Source organism: Mus caroli, chromosome X (genome assembly GCF_900094665.2).
Source record: "Mus caroli chromosome X, CAROLI_EIJ_v1.1, whole genome shotgun sequence".
In the NCBI taxonomy this organism is placed as follows: Eukaryota; Metazoa; Chordata; class Mammalia; order Rodentia; family Muridae; genus Mus; species Mus caroli.
This window is the reverse complement of record NC_034589.1, coordinates 140,926,837-140,950,428: the sequence shown is the minus strand read 5'-3', so window position 1 is coordinate 140,950,428 and position 23,592 is coordinate 140,926,837. Positions and strand designations below refer to the sequence as shown.

Below are 23,592 nucleotides of genomic sequence, written 5' to 3'. Positions count from 1 at the left end.
CACCATTTACTTTGATGTTGGCTACTGGTTTGCTGTAGATTGCTTTTATCATGTTTAGGTATGGGCCTTGAATTCCTGATCTCTCCAAGACTTTTATCATGAAGGGATGTTGAATTTTGTCAAATGCTTTCTCAGCATCTAACAAGATGACCATGTGGTTTTTGTCTTTGAGTTTGTTTATATACTGGATTACGTTGATGGATTTACGTATATTGAACCATCCCTGCATCCTTGGAATGAAACCTACTTGGTCAGGATGGATGATTGTTTTGATGTGCTCTTGGATTCGGTTAGCGAGAACTTTATTGAGTATTTTTGCATCAATATTCATAAGGGAAATTGGTCTGAAGTTCTGTACCTTTGGAATAGTGAATCTTAAATGAATACTTTTAGTACTTGTATCATGATGGGTTTAATAGTTTAAGCATACTAGGATAGCTATATTACACTGTTTAATTCAGAGCTGTAGAACGTTTGACCTTTAAAATACAAGGAAGATCCATAACTGCCATTATGAATAATGAAATACTAGAAACGGTGAATATTTAAGTGAGGTAATTGTTCATTGGTGGCCATTAATAATTTTCCCCTTAGAAATATGAAAATAATTATTATCTTTGACTTTAAAATGTAGATGTAGTCATTTTTAACTTCTATAATAACTCCTAGAATTACTGAAATAATTGACTAAAGAAAAGGTTTCTTTTCTTTTTTAATTTCTTTTATAGGGTTTCTATACAGTTCTGGCTTTCCTTGGCCTCAAACTCAGTGCTCTTAATCAATGATTTCAAACGTTTGTTTTTTGTTTGTTTGTTTGTTTGTTTGTTTGTTTGTTTGTTTGTTTTTGAGACAGGGTTTCTCTGTGTAGCCCTGGCTGTCTTAGAACTCACTTCCAAGTGCTGGGATTTAAGGCATACACCACCACTGCCGGATGATCTCGAACTTTTGAGTGCTGGGATTAAAGGCAATACTACACCTTGCTCAGGACTATTTTATGGTCAATGATGGCTGTCTGTACTGAAGATCTCCCCACAGAAAACCCCTTTGAAGATGTACATGATGTGAATTTCCACAAACTTATTTGTTCTTGTACTATGGTTTCTGTCCTATGCTCACCAACATTGTAAATATCACTACTTCTGACACTGGCCAAGACACTTAATAGAATTAGCTGGGAATAGAATTAGTAGGGATACCTGGCTGTTTGGAGCCATAGCCAAGCCCTGCACCACTTCTGCAAGTCTAAAGGGTATAGACTTTGGCCTGCTCTAAGGGAGATGCTAAGGGAGTATACCCAGCCCTACCTTTCTGACCCCCACCACACACACACACAGAATAAGCTCTTCTGGATAGATGGACACACCACAAGTGAGGTGATATTGGCTGGGATATACCTGGACCCTCATTCTGCTAGAATAGCCTAGACTGGATCTTATGGAATGTAGAGATATAGGGGCCAGCCTATCACTAGGTAAGCCTAGAGCATGTGTCTTTAGTATCAGTTGGTAACTACAGCAAAGAGGGCTGACCGTGGGCTGAGACAGGTCAGAGAGTACAAAGGCTGACCTAGTGCTAGAGTGGACCTGAAGTTTGGGGCCCAGGGTCACTGGGGCATGTTTGGCTATGAACTAAATCTAAGCATGTGTGGTCTGATGTAGTACTTAGACAGGTTTGGTACTTTGGCCCCTGGAGCCTGTGGCTATTTAAGTCCTTCTGGTTTGGGCTTGGTTCTAAACCCATTAGGAGCCTGAAGCCTAAAGCCTTGAGGAATCTGGTGCCAGGATGGGCCTTGGGGCTGTCATTGGGTACTGACCTAGAGTCTAGGAGTGTAACTAGATGCCCAGAACTGGACTTTACTGGAATCAGTTCAGTTTTGGTATCCAAAACAAGAAGGCATTTTCTCAATTGAGATTCCCTCTTCTCAGATCTCTCTAGCTTATATCAATTTGACAGAAAACTAACTAGCATAATCATGGAGAGGAAGTCCTATCAGGAAGCGCTTGGATTTATTTAGTCCAGGACCTAACCCAGTACCATGGTTCCACCCACATTTAAGGTGAGTCTTCTCTGCTCTTAATCTGGAATCTAAATTCTAGATAATCCTGAGCAGATCTGCCCAGATTTGTCTGTTCAGTGACTCAAAATCCTGTCAGGTTGACAGGATTAATCTCATATTAATCATCACAACTCCATCCCTTGTCAACTTGGCACCCAAACACATCACTTTCAAACTATAATTTTCTACCGCTTGTCCCTAAAGTCTTGTGAATATCTCACAATGCAATGTTATGTATTTAATGTCCTTACAGTTTTTAACAGTTTCAACAGTGTTAGAATTTTCAAAGTCAAGCCAGGTGGTGGCAGCAGAGGCTGCTAGATCTCTGAGTTCCAGGACTTCCTGGTCTATAGAGTTCGTTCCAGTATAACCAGGATTATGCAGAGAGGCACTGTCTCAAAAAAGTTCAGTGTTCATATCTCATATCAGGTTCAAGGCAATCTCTTAGATGTGATGTGAGTTCCTATAAAGTAAAAGCCAAGTTACATATTTCTTGTACATAATGGCACAGAATAAACGTTCTTGTTCCAAAGAAAAGCATGGGGCATAGCAAGGAATAATTGGACCAAAGTAAAAAAAAGAGAAAAAAAGTATAGAAACACAAACTCCTGCAGTTTTATGCTAAGCAGCTGGAGGTCATGATAAAATTATCTGGGCCCAAAGGGCTTGAGTATCCCCACCCCTCCATCTCTGCTTCCAGCAGTTCATATAACCTCTTAGAGTGGCTCATCACTGCCTGCAGACCTCCCATGACTTTATCATCACAGCTTCACACAGTGGCTTCCTACTCCTTTCAGAGACTCCAGCCTTGTCATGCATTGTCTGGCCTCAGGCCACAGTGCAAGAGTTTGTGACCTTCAATCCTCTTTCATGCCTTCAAAACCAGCAGCAGGTGAACCACTCTGTCAAGTTCTACTAGCACAGAATGAGAACTGGTCCCACTTCTGTGTTATTTGTGACATTGCTTCAACAAAAGCAAACTATAGAAACTTTTTTGTGTGAAATATAGCATTTTTATTAATTTGTTTGGTATTTCACACACACATATATACAGGGGCTTTGGGGAGGTTGATTCTATGTGTTTGTTTGTTTGTTTGTTTGTTTGTTTGTTTGTTTTAAAAAAGATGTCATTATGGAGACTTGGTTGGCCCAGAACTCATACAGACCTACCTGCTGCTGCCTTGTGTATGCTGGGATTAAAAGGTATACTCGGGGCTAGAGAGATGGCTCAGTGGTTAAGAAGAGCACTGACTAGCTCTTCCAGAAGTCCTGTGTTCAATTCCCAGCAGCCACATGGTGGCTCAAAACCATCTGTAATGGGATCCAGTGTCCTTTTCTGGGGTGTCTGCAGGGTGCACCCACATACATGAGACAGAGACAGAGGAAGGAAAGAGGTATGCACAACCCCACATGTCCTACTTACAATGTATTTCAATCATTTCACACTCCACTCTTCCTAACTTTCACCATTGCCATCCACATCCAACTTCATGTCCTCTTTAATATCTCCCTGATTCTAATTTATGTTTCTCATATACTCATGGCCATCTGCCAGGATATGGTCAACCTACCAGAGGCCACACCAGAAAACTAATTCTTTTTCTTCCAGAAGCCATCAACTGTCAGTAGCTCCTCTATTAGATGTGGAGACTCTTGAGCCTTTCTCCTTCCATACTGGAATGTTGACTGGCTTGATCTTGTGAGTTTATAGTACATCAGTCCTGTGGTATCCAGAAGACATTGTTTAGCCTGATGCTCCCTGACCTCTGGTTCTTACAATCATTCTAACCCCTCTTCTTTGATAGTCAAAAAGGTTTCTTTAGACTCACAGTCAGAGGATACAGTCCTTTGTGATGGGAAGGTTGTGGCAAAAGCTTGAGGCAGTTTTCCACATTGTGTTCACAATCAGGAGCAGTGATGGATAAATGCCCTGAGCTTACTGTATCCTTTTGATTCAGTCTAGGAGCCCAGTGTATAGAAACGGCACCATCCAGTTTGGGTGGGTCTTTCCAGCCATTATCTAATCTATATAATCCCTCACAGACATCCCCAAAGGTTTGATCTCCAGTATTCTAGATCCTGTCAAGTTGACAGTATTAACCATCATATGAACCAATGAGTTTGTTGGAGCTACTTTAGAAGCATGGATGATTGAAAGTCAGCTGCATTGCTGAAATGCCCACCCCAGCATGGATGATAGCTCACAAAAGGTACATCCCTAGACTTCTTTGCCTGCCCTGTGTGAAGCTCCTATCAGGACTTTCTATTCCCCATTAATTTCTTACTGCTTTTATAAACTTGGGAAGAGATCTTGTAAATTTACTGAACTTGCTGGCCCTTGGAAATCTGGTTTGGTTTTTTTTTTTTTAAAGATGTATTTATTATATGTAATTACACTGTAGCTGTCTTCAGACACTCCAGAAGAGGGAGTCAGATCTTCTTACGGATGGTTGTGAGCCACCATGTGGTTGCTGGGATTTGAACTCAGAACCTTTAGAAGAACAGTCGGGTGCTCTTACCCACTGAGCCATCTCACCAGCCCCATGGAAATCTGTTTTGCTTCTTCAATTTCACATGCCCACCTTTCTCCCTTCCAGAGAATGTTTCTTTTTATTTATTTATTTATATACTGTGAATACACTGTAGCTGTCTTCAGACACACAAGAAGAGGGCATCAGATTCCATTACAGATGGTTGAGAGCCACCATGTGGTTGCTGGGAATTGAACTCAGGACCTCTAGAAGAGCAGTCAGTGCTCTTAACCGCTGAACCACCTCTCCAGCCCCCAGGAGAATGTTTCAATTCCGATGAAATAACTACAGAACACTATTGTGTATGGTTTTCTGCCATTTTATTTTTTCACTGATACTGTATCCCTGAGACTCTCATCTTTTGCTGCATGTGGTTGTAGATCACTATACTTCAAGTAATTGTAAAACAAATAATCCATGTTTCTGTTCGTGGACATTTGAGTCCTTTCCAGCTTTTTGCTCTTAAAAACAGCACTGCTTAAATGTTCTTCCGTGTGTCTCTGCTTTCCATACACAGCTCTTGTTCTAAGGTATATCCAATCTAAGGAGGGGATTGCTGGTTAATAGAGTATATAAAAGTCCCACCTGACAGAGTTCTGTCAAACTGTTTAAACTATGATACAACTTGTGCTCTTTTTAATGTATAAAAGATTCTATTGACCCACACCCTTATAAACCTGTCTCTTTTGTCAATATAGTATAAAGTGAAATTCTTTGGTTTTGGAGTCTCATTTTTTTCCACATGGATAACCTAATGCCACCTCGGTCATACATCAAATCTCCTGAATTAGTTACTTTTCTCATTGCTATACTCAAATATCTGACAATAAGCAATGTAAAGGATGAAAGGTTTGTTTTAGTTCACAGGTTCAGGGTGCAGTCCATCCAGGGGGCTGGAGACTGTCGGCTCAGATCTCAGTGGATCCAAAAACAGAAACAAAGGAATGTCAACATTCTGCTGGCTGCTTTTTTGCTTTTGCATTACTCTGGACCTTAGCCCACAGGCAGTGCCACTCACATTCAGGATGGGTCTTTCTTTCTCAGTTAAACATCTCTCTAGTTACCCTCACAACCACAGCCAAGAGATGTACCTCACTAATGTTCTAGACAAGGTATTAATTAATCTAGTAAAGTTAACAGTTAGTATTAGCCACAGTTTGTCTGATAAGTCTGATTATAGACTCTCTTTGCCGTTGCCTAACTTTTTGCCCCCAAATCACTATCACACTCCCTAAATTATTTCAGTTTCCTAGTAAATATTGGTATTTAACAAAGCAAAACATTTCCACCTTTTTGCCCATATATTCTGCTTACTTTATTTTTATTTGCGAGAAGGTCTCACTATGTAGCTCTGGGGGACCCAAAACTATTTAGACCAGGCTAGACTCAAACTCACAGAAATTCACCTGCCTCTTTCTCCCAATTGCTGGAATTAAAGGTGTGTACAACCATACCCAACCTTCTTTAGATTTTTTAAAATATATTTCAGAATCCACTTGTTATGTTTTATAATGTTTTGGGAATTGCAGTTACTATATAAACCAGTTTGAACATAATTGATGTTTATGAAATTTAGTCAGCTATAAACTTTGGCATATTCTTCTATTTTAAATAAACTATTTCATGTCTTTTTGTCTAAGTGTAATTTTTTAAAAATAATTTTGTTTAGCCTACAGCACCCAGTATTATTTCCCATTTCAAGTACTAACCAAGATCAACCCTGCTTAGCTTCTAAGATCAGACAAGATCAACCTGTTTGGGGCAATATGGCTATAGATGTTTTATGATTTTTTTATATAAAACCTTTTATATATTGTATTAGATATACCCCTTCATATTTTGTGAATTTGTGTGTTGTAATAAGTGAAAATTTTTTTCTCATGGTATTGGGTATTAAATTCAAAGCCTCATGCATGTTCTACCACCTAGATATTCCTCGAATCCAAGAGACACTTTCACTTAGTATATTTTTATCCATTTTCTACATATATAAAAATGAAATAGAATTTTTTTTTTTAGTTTTTCAAGACAGGGTCTTTCTGTGTAGCCCTGGCTGTCCTAGAACTCACTCTAGACCAGGCTGGCCTCGAACTCAGAAATCTGCCTGCCTCTGCCTCCTGAGTTCTGGGATTAAAGGTGTGCACCACCACGCCTGGTGAAATAGAATTTTGTCGATAATTTTGTTCGTATAATCATTCACTATATAAACCATTATTGCTGCTGCTGTTGATCTATAATCTAGGTCGACCTACAATTTGCTATATAACCAAAGCTGACCTCAAACTATGATCCTCTTGCCTCAACCCCCAAGTACTGGAATTTACAGCTATGCACCGCTGTGTCTACACTTTATAAGTTGTACAAAAAGTTAGTAAAGTTTAATAAGGAGTGAGTTCCTACAGGATCTTCCTGTGCCTCACTGTGGAACATTTTTTAAAAGTAAGAAAGCAACATCAATATATTCCTGTTAACTAGATACCCTACCAAGAATTTGTCAGTTTTCTTACTATTGTTCAGTTCAAAATACTACTTTGTATTTGGTTGTCATATCTTCATAGTGTTCTCTGGTCTAAGCCAATTCTTCTATTGGTCCCCTTTTTGCTCCCAGTGATTTTTATTTTTTGAAATTAAAATGTAATTAAATCATTCTCCCCTTCTCTTTCTCCTTCTAGCCCTTCCTGTGTTTCTTCTACCATTGCTTCTTCTCAAGTTATGGCCTCCTTTTCCTTGTTATTGTTACCTATATAGATTGTATATGCATACATATATGTATATGTACATGAATACAATTTGCTCAGTCTATTTAGTGTTATTTGTATGTGTATAATTTCAGGGCTGACTAATTGCTATTGGATAACCCATTGGGGGCTCATCCCTGGGGAAGACTATATTCTTCTGGTCTCAGCAGTTAGTCTTAGTTATTTAGGGTAGAGCCCTATATGATTTCCACCTTCTATGTTAACATGTCTATTGGTGTTGCACTTGTTCAGGTCTTGTTTAGGCAGCCATGTTAATGAGACTTCATAGGTGAAGCCTCAATCTGAGCTCTAGGAGACACAGTCTCACAGCAGATTTCCTGGTCCTTTGACTCTTAGAATCTTTCTGCCATGATGTTCTTTGAGCCCTAGGTGAATAAGTATTGTTGTAGGTGTATCTGTTGGGGCCAGGTACCCCATGATCAACTGTTCTTTGACCAGTTATAGTTTTCTGCAATGCTCTCTCCATGTGTCACAAGGGAAAGTTTCCCCCCTTTTTTTTTGGGGGGGGGGGTGTTCAAGACAGGGTTTCTCTGTATAGCCCTGGCTGTCCTGGAACTCACTTTGTAGACCAGGCTGGCCTCGAACTCAGAAATCCACCTGCCTCTGCTTCCTGAGTGCTGGGATTAAAGGCGTGCACCACCACGCCTGGCTGGGAATGTTTCCTTGATGCAGCATGAGAGCTACACTTACCTATGAGCATAAAAATAGGTATTTAGAATGCAGTTAGGAATTCTGCTGTTTTAGTAAACTGGAGGTAGATGGTGTTCCTGTGAAATCCATGTCCATGGCCTCACTGGCTCCAGGAAGGTTGGTAGGTTCCCAGTATCAGGAATGCTTTCCTTTCTGTTGTAGTGGGTCTTAAGTCCAATTAGACAGCTATTGGTTACCACCAACAAATGAATGCCGCAATTGCACTTTTAGAGCTATCTTGTTATGCTGTCGGTACTGTGGTTCATAGGCATCACAGCTGGGTAGGACTATTGATTGCTTTCTTCCCTTGGAAGCTTGCATAGCACCTTGCAGTCCTAAAGGAAGCTAGTCCTCAGGAAGGAGACTTTCGGGTCAGTTCCAACTCAGATCACACAGATCCTATGTCCAAAGCATTTTGTGTCTTCAACAATAGGGACTTAACTTCAGCCTCTGAGAAGCAACCAAGGGCAATGGCAACAGCCTACATTGTTAGGGGATTTCAGAAAACCTTGATCTTTTTTTTTTTTTATGCCATTAACGATTTTGAGTACTGTAGAATGCTCCTCAATTTGGAGTTGTGTCTTACGTAGGGTTTACTGCTATAAACAGACACCATGATCAAGGAAACTCTTAGACAACATTTAGCTGCGGGGCTGGCTTACAGCTTCAGAGATCCAGTCAATTATCATCAAGGTGGGATCATGGCAGCATCCAGGCAGGCATGGTACAATCAGAGCTCAGGCAGCTAGGATGAGGGTCTTAACACGCCCACAGTGACAAAACTACTCCAACAGGGCCACACCTTCTAATAATGCCACTCCCTGGGCCAAGCATATACAAACCATCATAAGTCGTCTGAAGTTTTTGTTGTAATTAGGCTGAGCTTCTTTTTAGAAAGAATGCAACAGAATTCAAATGTTCTTCTCATCACACATATCAAGGAGTACATGGTATCTACATGATATCACTGGTGATATGAACTATAATCTGTTGCTTACAGTAGTATTTACTGTGTTTCTGCATGGGAAAGTTGCTGGGTTTTTTTTCCCTTTTAATATTTTGTTCTTTGGAGGAATCTAATCCACTCTCACAGAGAGGAGGAACAATTAAGCTCCAGCCCCTAAAAGAGGGTGTATCTATGTATATGTTACTTGAAATTCTTCTGTAATGGTTTATGTCTTGTCTTTTATTATCCTTTCACTTGTTTGTATCCGTATGAGCTTATGTATATTTGTTTTAACAATTTGAGTTATGAATCCAGTACTCTGTTCTTTGGTTTGATGTTCAAATGGTTTCACCTTTGCCCACTGACAACTCAGAATGGCTCCTGTGTCCCCTTGGCATGTTCTCATTCTTGTTGGCCATTTACATTTATATGTATTTCTGTATGTCTGTGTGCGTATATATACCATAGGTGTAGAGGTGTCCATGGAGGCCATAATAGGATACTGGGTCCCTTAGAACTGGAATCACAGGCTGTTGTGAGCCACCTGATATGGGTGCTAGGATCTGGATTTGAGTCCTTTGTAAAAGCGGTAAGCACTCTTAACTGCTGAACTATCTCTTTAGCCCCTCATTCATAGTTTTTAAAGGACTTCCTTGCTGCCTTAGTGAGGGTTTCATTGCTTTGAAGAGACACCAAGACCACAGGAACTCTTATAAAGGAAAACATTTAATTGGAGATGGCTTACAGTTTTAGAGGTTTAGTCCATTACCCATCTTGGTGGGAAGCATGGCAGCAGGCAGGCAGACATGGTGCTGGAGGACCAAGAGTTCTACAGCTTGATCTAAAGGCAGCCAGGAGGAGACTGGACTCCTCACTGGACAGAGCCTGAACATAGGAGACCTCAAAGCCTGCCCCCACAATCCTTTTATCTCAAACTTAAGTTTGATAATTGGGGCTGATCAAGCACATGAATCCATGGGGGTCATACCTATTCCAACAACCACATCCCAAGGAAGTCCTTGAATCAGCCATTTCTCCAAAAAGACCTGCTTTCCTCTAAGATGTCTTCTCTTTTGTATTTTCTACACTGACAACCTTGTCAACTATAAGTCAAGTTTTCTTCCTTTTTACTTTTTGTGTCTTTAATATATTTTTCTTGTTTTAATGGGATGTCTAGCACATCTAGTATGATTTTGAATAGAAAGGCTACAGTGACATTCCTCAATTATGTGTTTTCAAGGAAACAACCTTATTTGTTATCTGCTTTCTACAGGTTTCTGCAAGTTAAGCAAATTTCAACCTATTTTTTTATACTAAGAGGTTTTTTTTTTTTTATTGTTTTAAATCATGAAAGGGTGTTTTTGTTTTTTTTTAAATCAAATTCCTTTTCCATTTCTTAGGATAATCATGTTTTGTCTCTAATAGCCTGATAATGAGTCCCAATTATATTTATAGACTTTTCTCACGCTAGAGGAATGTTGCAGGGTTTGTTTGTACTTTAAGACTTATCCATGGGTGCTGGAAAGATGGCTCAGTGGTTTCGAGCATAATTGCTCTTCCAGGGGACTCAGGTTCAATTCCTAGCACCCACATGGTGGCTCACAACCACCTGGAACTGCAGTTCCAGGGCACCCAAGCCCCTCTTCTGGCCTCTCTACAGAGAGCAGGCATGCACATGGTATGTAGACATGCAAAACACTTATGAATGTAAAATATAAATAAATAAACAAACAAATAAAATTAAAGATTTATGCATGTATGTTTGTGCAGTATGCCATGTAGTGGCAACAGAGGCCAAAGGAGGGTGCTGGACCCTCTGCTTTGGAGTTACAGATGGTTGATAGCTGTCATGTAGGTACTGCGAATGAAACCCAGGTCCACTGCAAGAGCAGCCAGTGTTCTGAACAGCTAAGCCATCTCTTCAGCTCCCCTTTTCAAATTTTTTAAATGTGAAATTTGAAATGTGCTTCCACAGCATATAGTCTATGTAGCATTTTATACTTGAAATGGATAAACACAAATTCTAGCCAAGACTTTGTAATAATGTGTTTATCAAATTATTAACAGTCACCACCAACAAAAAAAAAAAAAAACTTTTGTCATATGAATTGGTGATAAGATACTTAAAACCAGTTCTTAAAATCTTCAAAGATGTTTAACAGCTAAAATAATGCAAGTTTTTATTTTGTTTCACTGACAAATATATTGTTGGAATTTCTATGATAATATGAGTAGATTTCAAACCCATTATCTCTTTTCTACTACCTATTACAAAATAATGATGAAGCTCTTATTTGCAGAACATCCACCATTATTAGAACCATCACCCTGCAGCTAGCTTGGACATCATTAAAAGGGCTCATCAGAAGTATCTGATATTCATGAAGACAGAGTTTCAGGGTTTCTGCCTGGAGCTACACCCTCCAGGAGCCCCTGCTTGGCTTCCCCTGCACCCAGCCCCATCCCAACCAGTTACAACTTGGGCTGTGCATGGTGTTTCTTGGAAACTGGAACACAGACTCCTCCGACTGCTCTCCAGGCCCTTTGTCCTCAATGAGCAGAAGACCACAGAAGCTGGCTACTGAAGAGGCTGTCCAGATAGCAGAGCACCTCACTGGCCTTGCTTAGCACCTTTGCTAAAGAGCAAGCTCTGAGTGCTCACCACCTGCAGGGACTACAGCGAGATTTGTCAGGCCCGCACTTCACTAAGGGCCACTCTCTAGCGAGCCCTCTGGAGGAGGCTCTACTAAAACAAACGTGGTCATCATAGGGTTTGCACTGCCTCGAGTCCTATCTGAGCACCTGTAGGGCTGCAGACATCAGTAGCTCGTTACCTAGCTCTAATCCATATCCTAAGTAGAAAACTGTGTACTATTTTTTTCTCTCCTTCTGGTTGCGAAGAATTTTAATTATTGATTCAGTCCCATCAGTAGTTGTAGTACTATTAAGAATTTATTTTTCCTCGAGTAAATTTTGGATATAGTTTCTTAGGTATTGGACCATTTTGTCTGTGTTTTCAAATTCACCGACATCAAGTCTCTCCTTTATCTAATCTGTAGCTATGTCTCCTTTTTCACTGCTAATACTGGTTATTTGTGCCTTCTCCCTTTTCTTCTTGATCAATCTCAGCAGAGGTTTGTCTATTTTATTAGTCTTTACAAAGAACCAACTTCTGGCTCTGCTGCTCCTCTCGATTGTGTCTTTGTTCTCTATTTCTTTAATTTCAGCTCTGATCTTTTTTGACCTCCTTCCTTCCACATTTTTTGGATTCATTCTGTTGCTCTTCTTCTGATTTCTTCAATTGTATGTGGAGCTCATTCATTTTCAGGCTTGCCTTTTTTTCCCCCTTGTTTTGTTTTCCTGTTTGTTTCCTATAGCTCAGACTCACCTCAAGCTCACAATGATCTTTTCCCTAACCCTCCCAAGCACAGTGATTACAGGTGTGAGGCACTGAACCTAGCTTTTAGCCTCTCTTGTTTTCTAATTTATATATTTGAAAGCTATAAATTTCCCACTAATACTACTCTCAAACATGATCATATACGGTAATAATTTCATTGTTCAGTTCCAAGTGCTTCAGTATATCTATTATTATTACTTCTTTGACTCATGAATTATACAGAAGTATGTTTTTAAGTTCCCAAATGTTTGGGGGATTTTAAGTTTGTTCTTTTATTCAAATCTATCCTATTATGTTCAGATGATGTGGTCTTTGTAGTAACTCTGAAATTTATTGAGACTTGTTCTATTGCAATTGATAATTATTAATGTTTCCTATGTGCTCTGTAAGAATGTATGTCCTCTGATTATTGAATATAGAAATCTATGTGTGTCTATTAGCAACTACCTTATTCAAATTATATTTATCTAAACTGATTGCTTTTGTTATGATCTACCAAGAGTTTTTAATAGTTAACTCTGACAGTGGGGTTCTCTGTTTTCTTCTTATAGTTTCCTTTTTTAACATAAATTTTAACAACAATTAAGAATTGTTATATTTCTTGTAAAAGTGTAATATCCTTCTCTATTCCTGATGATAGAGGAATTATGCCAGGTTATCTTGTATTAATGTAACAGCACAAGCTTTTCTTCTTGTTAGGGTTTGGTGGTATATAATTTTCTATCTTTTTACTTTTAAGAATTTTTTACACCTTTGTGTTTTAATTATATTTCTTGAAAACAGCATATGGCGGGACTTTTTAAAAAAAAAAAACAAAAAAAACAAACTAATCTTGGGCTGGGCGTGGTGGTGCACGCTTATAATCCTAGCACTTGGGAGGCCGAGGCAGGTGGATCTCTGCATTTGAGGCCAGCCCAGTCAACATAGTGAGTTAGTTCCAGGCCAGCCAAAGCTATACAGTGAGACCCTGTCTCAGAAAAAAAAAAAAGTTTATCTAATGACCTCTGCCTTTAAAACTTAGCAAGTTTTGTTTACATTCCCTTCAGGGTGTTTGCAATTGTTTCTACCATTACTTTCTTATTTTGATTTTCTGCTACTTTTTGTATGCTTCCTTTTCTCCTTTTTCACCTGCTTTTTTGTTTTTGTTTTGTTTTTTAGTTTTAAGGGGTTTTTTTTTTCTATTTTTCTACTCTTTGGTTATCCTTGACATTCTACCATGAACTTACAAAGTTCAAACAATATTTTCAGTGTTTCTTGAAGAGTGCAGGAAGCTGAGAAACCTGATTTTAGTCATTCCTCTTCTAAGTACTGGATTTTGTTTTCAAGTATATGAATTTATTCCTTGTTTTTTGCTTGTTTGTTTTGTGATCTCAGAGTTATATATGATCGGTATTGTTTATATAGACAGGCAGTATTTGTTCGGCTGCACATGCATACATTCTTGCATCTCAGACTCCCCCTCCCCCTTTTATGGCATTATTCTCTTTCCTTATGAATATAGTGTTTGTCTACTGTTTTAGTTCAGCTCTCCAGTATTAACTCCCCAAATCTTTGCTGTGAGTTAAAGGCTTTATCTTCATCCTTAGGAGAGTTTGCTCAACCTTTAAAATACGTGTATATGCCTTGTTGCCTTTAAAAAGTACATCACCAGTCTAATTGTGGTTTGCTTTCATTTGGTTAGTGAGTGGGGTGCACAGGGAATACTGCACTTTCATTCTAACATGTTTAGACTTGTTTCTTTTTTATTTATTCTGCTTTTGAAATGTGTTTCATGGCTTAGTAGATGCATTTTTTTTATATAATTTCTGGAAAGTTCTCAACTATTAAAGTCTTTCTGTTTTTTTTTTTCCTCAAAATCAAACTGCCCATATTTTGTGCCTCTTAATTCTGTTTTTCGTAGCTCATAACAAGTCTTTGATATTTTCTGTCTCCTGTACTTCATTTGCGGACATTTCATCAGGTATATGTTTTAGTTTATTCTCTTCTCCAGCTATGTTTAATCTGCCTTTTACTTTTTCCATTTTGTGTTTTTCTTTGTAAAAGGTTCATTTACTTTCTAGTCTTTCTGATCCCTAATTAAGTCATTTGTTGCTTGCTCAAATTGTGATTACATCTACTACTTCTTTAAGTATAATTTTTGTTAAATCAGAATTCACTTTTTTGTGTATGGCATTGTAAATATTGTTCACATCTGAACTACACAGCACACTGACTATATCATCTCTACTGTGCACCTTTTTGTTTTCCTAAAATTCAGTGTTCTCGGAGTTTTTTTTTCTTTTCCTAGTGTTGTAGCACTTGCTACTAATTCTCAGCAATTCTATAAGAGTTAAAAATTCTTCCTAGAAATTATTTGTGGAATCCGAATCAGATCATACCCCTAGCCTGCTCAAAATTCTCCCATGACCCCCAATTCCCACAGTACACAAGCCAGAATCTTCTCCATGGACTAGATGTTCCTACACAGGTTAGATCCTTTACCTCCTTCATCTCGTTGCTATCAGCCTCACTCTTCTCTAGCTATCCTGGCCTTTTTTCCCTATTCCTCAAGCATGCTAGGGACCTTCCACCTACAGGACTTCTGATTTGCTGTTTTTACTACCTGAGACATCCTTCTTCCCAAATAATTTGATGACTTAACTAAGTCTTTCTATTATGTTTTCCCTAGAGAAGTATTTCCTAACCAACATATATAAACAGCCCTGCTCATCTCCATGTTGTGTCATAGCCTATTTTATGTTATGTCTTCTACAAAGCACTGATCACTATTTGATATATCTTTATTTATTGTGGTTAGTGTTTGTTTCTACCAAATAACCTGTAAGCTCCTCAAAACAGAGATTTCTGTGTTGTTTACTGCTGTAACTCCAGTGTCAAGAACAGTGTGTAATAATATTCAGTGAAAACTCAATAAAATATTTGTGGAATAAAGTGAATGACTGTGTGACTTCCTTTTTTTAATATGAAAAACACAGACAGAAATACTCAGAGAATTAGGGTCAGTATAAAGGTCTTTGTTGGCATGTTAGGAAACATAAATGGGGGCTGGTGAGATGGCTCAGTGGGTAAGAGCACCCGACTGCTCTTCTGAAGGTCCAGAGTTCTAATCCCAGCAACCACATGGTGGCTCACAACCATCCGTAACGGGATCTGGCGCCCTCTTCTGAAGACAGCTACAGTGTACTTACATATAATAAATAAATAAATCTTAAAAAAAAAAAAAAAGGAAACATAAATGCCATTATTCACAAGGATACTGAGTAGAAAGACACATTGAGGATAAGCCCTAGGTTTTCTAGAGTAGCAAGTTTACAATTGGTGGTATCATGCAAGGCCCTGTGTTCTTTGTGGCTGAATCTACGCTATCTGCTTCTGAAAACAGGACTGCCTCCTTTTTAACGAGCTCCCAAACTTGTTACTTTGTATGAACAAAGCACTGGCTCTCTTGCCTTATGAGGAACTGTTTCTTGGTTCTCAGTTTAAGCAGATCATTCCATTAGACTTTATCTGCAGTCCTTGAGAGGAGAGGATAGTGTGTATACAAAGTCTGAACTATAGCCAGTACCATTCTACATGTAAACACCACAGAAGGTAGATTGAAAGAATGCCCCTCCCCAATTGTCAAGGTAGCAACAGGCTTTTGACTTTTTAGTCCTGACTTTTCCCCTGACCCACATGGGTACTAGGCTGGCTCCAGTGTTTCCTAGATGCTAATACTGTTGTCTAATAGCTACCAACCTTTGTCCCCCATCCTACCCCCTCACACACACACACACACACACACACACACACAGTTTTGTCATATTTTTATTAAAATGCTAATATACACAGCTGTGTGGCATATCATTATAAACCATGCTTTCTGAGCCAATATCAGTTCAGTAACCATTAGCACACTGAGTTGAATCATCTAATTAGATGAATAGCTGTATAAAATTTGACTGACTACCTACTACATTTTAGGCATCCTGCTCTGCACAGACACCACCAAGATGGATAAGATGTAATTAAGATAAAACACCCTAATGCCCGGTGTGGTGGTGCATGCCTTTAATCCCAGCCCTTGGGAGGCAGAGGCAGGNGGATTTCTGAGTTCGAGGCCAGCCTGGTCTACAGAGTGAGTTCCAGGACAGCCAGGGCTATACAGAGAAACCCTGTCTCGAACCCCCCCCAAAAAAATCTAGCACCCTACTTTCAGGTATGGTAACAGTAACGCAAGAATCCCTACAGAATTCTTAGCTCTGCTTAGGAGACCAAGGAGGTTCCTTGGAAGAGATGGAGATTTAAATGATGAAATCCTATGCTGGTTGATAAATTTTAGTTGATAGTTCCTGTTCTAGTTGATAAATAAGGGGAAAAAGGGAAGTAATTCAGGCGAAGGGCACATTATGTGCAATGATACACAGCTAGAAAACTAGGCCAACCTGTCTCACTACGCTAACTCTTTCTGTGAGATCATGCTAACACACTTTGATACATAAAAAAATTCAAATAGGAGGAGTTGTGGTCTCCTCTGACATGCTAATCTGGTAACTATTAAAAAGTTGTTGACAAGTTTGCCTGACATGACTGACTGTCCACAAGTTTGTCTATATCATCCTCTAATATCTTTCTGTTCCCAGGACCTAAAGGTGGCTCACAACTGTTTGTAACTCCAATTCCAGGGGACCTGGCACTATCACACAGAAATTCATACAGGTAAAACACCAGTGCACATAAAAGTAAATAAATCATTAAACTTTTAAAGTCAGACTTGAAACAAGCAAGAAACTCAAGAGGCTATGGACCCTAATAGTTGAGAAAAAGATGGAAAAGCCAACTCTATTACCTGAAATTTTTTTCCGTTCCTTGGCTGGTGTTGGAAGTCAAGAAAGATTCCTTTCCACACATGTGCCTGGAAGAGACTGTAACCTCCAAGATCGTCACAGTCCCAGGGTGGGTCTAAAGGATACCTTTCACAAAGCTCCAAGGTCTTAAGCAAAAATAGTAGGGCGCCTAGTTGGGAAATTCCAGGTCAATGAAAGGCCATGTCAGAAAAGAATAGGTGGGTAGCATCTCAGGAAGAACACCTGAGGTTCTCTGGCCAATACCATGTATTGCACATTCACACACACATTTTGGACCAGTTGTATGGGTGATCTGCAAATGCTATGCAATTTTATGTAAAGGACTTGAGCATCCATCCTTTTACTGTCCAGAGGTGGTCATGGTGTCAGCCCCTCAAAGGTACCAAGGGATGACTGTATTCCCTTGGCCTTAGTTATCCACTTCCCTGGAGCATTCATCCTTTAGTATACTTTATATTATTTTTATTTGTAATGTGTGTGTGTGCACATGCGTGTGCGTGCTTGCATGTGTATACACACATATACATAAGAGTAGATGTGAAGGTCAGAGGACAACTTTCAGGAATTAGTTCTCTCCTATGGGTTCTGGGCATTGAGCATAGGTCATCAGACTTGTGTTGTGGCAAGAACTTTTACCTGCTAAGCCATCTTACCAGCCCTATTATTTATCATTTGCTTTGTGCTTCTGGGGACCAACCTGAGAAGACTATATATGCTAGGCAAGCAAGCACTCTAATACTGAGCCACCTTTCTAGCCTTTAGTATTCTATTCTCAAGAAGAGGCAGACCAACTTGATCTCTTAATCTGAAGCCAGAATTCCCAAGACATTCTATAGTCGTGACTGGATGTGGCTGCAGTTCTTGCCCACTGCTCCCCCCAGTTCTGCAGCTGCATAGAACACATTTAGACAGGCCCCACAGTACTCACCAGTAGCAATGTCTTAAGGATGAGAGCTGATCATGTTATAAACAGAAAACCAGAGCAGCCTGTTCCTCACCAACCACACAGTTACCAGAGAACCAGTTTGTGTTCCCACACACCAATCCTGCTGGTGCCCCAGCTTGGCTCAGCCATGGATGGATTTTCCTGGACTCACTTAACACCTTATGCTCTGAGTTTCCCTAAAAGTTGCTCATGTACATTTTTAGGGAGAAATTTGTCGTCTGTCCTTGCCTGGAATTCCTCATACCTTCCATAACCAACTAGGTGTGTGCATGTTACCTATGTTTTCAAAATGAAACAAAATATTATTTAGGAATACACCAATTTGGTAAATAAAATTTTATGAAAAACTCGTGCTCCTCGGAGGGGGATTGCAACACAAAAGGAAGAACGACATTGGCTGGCCAGACCACCCACTAGGGTGGCCTTGTCTGACATCAATGGGAGGGGAGGCCCTCAGTCCTGTGGAAGCCTGTTACCCCAGCATAGAGGGATGCTAGAGCAGTGAGGGGGAAGTGGGTGGGTGGATGGAAGAGCACCCTCTTGGAGACAAAGGGGAGGGGGGAGAGGACATGTGGGGGACTTGTGGAGGGGCAACCAGGAAGTGGGATACCATTTGAGATGTAAACAAATGGAATGATTAATAAAAAATAGTTATTTAGGCTAGAATACAAAAAAAAAAAAAAAATTAAAGGGTTCCCCCATGTTGGGGGGGGGGGCTTCTACTCTTAACTGCTGAGCCATCTCTCCAGCCCCACAGAGACAGGGTTTCTCTGTGTAGCCCTGGCTTTTCCTGGAACTCACTCTGTAGACCAGGCTGGCCTTGAACTCAGAAATCCGTCTGCCTCTGCCTCCCAAGTGCTGGGATTAAAGGCGTGCGCCACCACTGCCCGGCTCCTACACACTTTCTTAAAAAAATTAAAATATTTAATTATTGTAATTGTTTATTTCATCTGTGTGTGGGGGGGTGCACATGGGTGGAGCTCAGAAGAATAGTTGCAGGAATTGATTCTCTCCTTCCACAATGTGAGTCCCAGGCAGTGGTAGCACATGCACTTAATCCCAGCACTAAGGAGGCAGAGGTAGGGAGAATCTCTAAATTGAGACCAGCCTGGTCTACAGAGTGAGTTCCAGAACAGCCAGGGCTACACAGAGAAACCCTGTCTCAAAAACAAAACAAAACAAAACAAAACAAAAAACAACAAAAAACAAATAAAATTAGAAATATAAAATTTTAAAGATGCTCTGCATATCTACATATACCATCAGTGAAATGTGAATTAAGATAACAGTGCCATGGCTAGAGAGATGGATCAGCAGTTAAGAGCACTGACTGCTCTACCATAGGTCCTGAGTTCAATTCCCAGCAACCACATGGTGACTCACAACCAAACCATCTGTAATGGGATCCAGTGTGTCTTCTGGTGTGTCTGAAGACAGCTACAGTATATATACTGTGTGTGTATATATATATATATACACAAAGAGAACTGAATGTACAGTGAGTCTATATAATCTCAGAGTCACTATGGGAAGCAAGTGTTCACATACCAGAGCCTATGGGGTACCTTCTCATTCAAACCACCACAGAGAACATCACAGAAGAGAGGAAGAGAGAGTGGAAAGATTATAAGAATGAAAGGAAAAGATATTGGTTTGAGGAACACTTTCCTCTGGACATAATATGGCCATTGCTCTCCTGAACCCTCAGCAGCTGTGATTATCCACACAAAACATGCACAAGATTATGTCCATGTACATGCATGGAGGACAAGAGGACTTCACAAGGTCCCTCACATCTCCAAGGATATATAGGAGAGACACTTTTTTTTTTCTTTTTTTCTTTTTTATTTTCTTTTTCTTTTTTTTTTTTTTTGGTTTTTTTGAGGCGGGGTTTCTCTGTATAGCTCTGGCTGTCCTGGACCTCACTCTGTAGTCCAGGCTGACCTCGAACTCAGAAATTCACCTGTCTCTGCCTCCCAAGTGCTGGATTAAAGGGGTGCTCCACCACTGTCCGGTGAGATGTTTTCTTATGTGGTGTAGCCACTTATAAGCTTATGGCTCTGTAACTCCTTACCCTGCTTCTGTAAATATCCCTAATTAAACTCACTTGTTCACCAAGAAAAAAAATCAATGACATATTATTATAACACCTATTGAGATGATTGCAAGCCTAAATGCCTATGCCTAACACTTACTTAAAGATGTAGCTCAACCAGAACTTATGTTATCTATTGCTGGTAGGAATGGACAATGGAAAAGTGCCCTCCAAAGAAACATCCTCTTACTATACACTCCAGATTTTTTTTTCCAGACAAGATTTCTTTGTGTCCTGGCTGCTCTGTTCTGGAACTGACTCTGTAACCAGGCTGGCCTCAAACTCATGGGAGATTCACCTACCTCTAGCCTCCCGAGAGCTAGGGTTAAAGGCATGTGCCACCACACTCAGCCTCAATTTCATTTCTTGATAATTAACTTGTGACTTCAAAACTTATCTCTACAGGAAAATCTGCACACAGATATAACACCTGTACTCATAATTGTTCAAGCTTAGGCCTGATAGTGAAAGACCCACAATGTGAAGACTCCCCAACATTCTGACTCAGGAGAGGTGACACCCCAAATCACTCACAAGAGACGGTCTTGCTGCAAACTGCAAGAGGACTTTTATTCAAGAGCGCTCTCGGGCCCACAGTCATACACCACACAGGGGTAGAGGACCTTGGCGCCCTGAGTAGCTGGATAAGGGGGTATTTAAAGGGAGAAACAACAACTCAAGGAGGTGGGGAGGGTGTTGTTGGAAAATACCAAAAATACCAGTTAAGAGTCACAAGGAAGTGCAAAGTCACAAGAGTCACAAGGAATATCTGGTAATTGTGCGGGTTATTTCTCAAGACAGTTTCCAAGAGCCCCTAACAATAGCACATTTGCATAGCGGGTTCCAGCAATGGTCAGGGTGGGTCAGGGTGACTTTCTTTCAATGAACACTCCTTGAACCCAGGAAGCAGGTGGGTGGAAGAATGTTGCTATCTATTTTATGATTAGCATACCTTGGAGCATTGAGTCACAGAGGTCACATTCTCAAGCCTGGGTCTAAAGGCCTAGAATTTTGCTTTTATGTTATACTTTTTCAATAGCATATACCCTTAATCCTAACACTCAGAAGATAGAGAAAAAAATGCAAATTTAAGGCCTACCTGGGATATGTACCAAGTTCTAAATCACCTTCAGCTACTATGTAGCAGCAACAACAACATAAAAGTAACCATACTTTGAAGCAATGAAAGCATTCTGTAGTAGATAAGTGCATAAAGTATGGTATGAGCTAGAGAGATGGCTCAGTAGTTCCTCAGTTCAAATCCCAGCAACCACATGGTGGCTCACAACCATCTGTAATGGGATCTGATGCCCTCTTCTGGTGTGTCTGAAGACAGCTACAGTGTACTTATATACATAAGTAAATAAATGTTTAAATAAAATATGGTGTCTTAGGGTTTTATTCCTGCACAAACATCATGACCAAGAAGCATATTCAGCTTACACTGCCACATTGCTGGTCATCACCAAAAGAAGTCAGGACTGGAGCTCAAGCAGGAGCTGATGGAGAGGCCATGGAGAGATGTTACTTACTGGCTTGCTTCCCCTGGCTTGCTCAGCCTGCTCTCTTATAGAACCCAAGACTACCAGCCCAGAGATGGCATCACCCACAAGGGGCCTTTCCCCCTTGATCACTAATTGAGAAAATGCCCCATAGCTGGATCTCATGGAGGCATTTCCTCAAGGGAGGCTCCTTTCTCTGATAACTCCAGCTTGTGTCAAGTTGACATAGAAAACCAGCCAGAATATACAGATGGTATATTCAGGCAAGGGAGTTGTTGACAAAAAGAAACAAGATATCCAGTCATAAAGAGACATGGAGCTTTAAATGCATATTGCTAAGTGATACTGACCTTAAGAAACTACATACTAAGTTCTATTTTAGTTTTTAATTTTTTCTATTTTTATGTACCGAATTCTAAATAACTATGTTCTGGAAAATAATTATGAAGACACTAAAAAGGTAGTCAGGTAAAAGGATTGGCCAAGGATTAGGGGGAATGAATGAGTTGTTGGAACACAGGATCTTAGGGCAAGAGAATCACACTGTATGGTACTATAATGGTGATTAATGTAAGTTTGACAAAACTCATTCATTGAGTGAACAACATCAAGGACAAAGTTTTGGGGGAAGTTGAAACAAGGGTTCTCTGTGTAGCTCTAATTGTCCTGGAACTCTGCCACAGACCCTCTGGGTTCCTTTGTCTGCGTGGAACAAGTCTCTGGGTGCAGATGGCGCAAGGAGTTGGTGAATGACAGATCAACATGCGACATTGTGTAGAATCTGAATGTAATTTGTCAAGTCGAGCATCAAACTTTTTACACAGAATAACAAGAAACCAGGCGAGATACAATCCACCAAGTTACAGTGACACAATACAAAAGGAATGTATACATCAAAAGAAGGCGGGGACTAGGCCACTGCCACTAAGAAAGGAGCCAGGTGTTAAGCTAGTCTATTGTTAAGCCCACCACCAGGGGTTCTGCTCTAGCAGACCTTCTCATGAATACTGCAAAACCATGACCCCTCTATTTCCTGGGCCCTGATAATTTCTTGTAACTTTTAAGTATCTGTGGAGAATCTCCATTTGTCAGAAGAATTCATCAACTTGCTTCTAATATGCAATGTAGCCTGTACTGAAGATTTCTGTCTCAGTGGGATTCCCTGGCTCTTTCATGGTATTCCCTTGTTTGGGTTGAGATTGGCTACTGTCCTTTAGTAAACACTCTGCAGACCAGCCCTGAGTTGCTGGCTCCGTCTTTTGTAATGCTTAATTAGTTACTGAATAGGTAATTTACTGCATTCCTACCAGATTCTAAGCTCATAGGCTTCTGGAACAGTGGGAGGCTTTAGCTATGTCAGAATTCAATCTTAAAAGGCACTTATAATAAAATAATACTAAAAGAGAGCACGTGGATCCATTCACCAGACTAACTCGGGGATAGGGTATGAGTATACGGGTTAATGAGAATGCCAAAGCTCCAGGAGGTGAGTTTCAGTGAAACTCTTTGCCTCGTGAGTGCTTCTAGGCCTCTTGGGATGCCAAGCAAACTTCACTGGAGTGTTCGTAGCAGAACTCACTCTGTAGAGCAGGCTGGCCTCCAACTTAAAGATCTGCTGCCTCTGCCTCCTGAGTGCTGAGATTAAAGGTGTGCATCACCATCGCCTAGTAAGAGCAAACTCTTAATGCAAATTATGGACTTGGTTTATAGATCACTATAGATAAATGGGTTTTAAGAAAATGTACCGCCGGGCGTGGTGGCGCACGCCTTTAATCCCAGCACTCAGGAGGCAGAGGCAGGCGGATTTCTGAGTTCGAGGC

General features: G+C 40.2%; 1 long non-coding RNA gene across 1 annotated transcript in view; it reads left to right on the top strand.

The window, feature by feature from the left end:
* The window catches only part of LOC110287152, a 32,962-nt gene extending 17,644 nt beyond the window's left edge, over window positions 1-15,318 (top strand). The window contains exon 3 of the long non-coding RNA XR_002377183.1: window positions 11,283-15,318. This is a non-coding gene — a long non-coding RNA (uncharacterized LOC110287152). The remainder of the gene's footprint in view (window positions 1-11,282) is intronic.
* The last annotated feature ends 8,274 nt before the right edge of the window (window positions 15,319-23,592 follow it).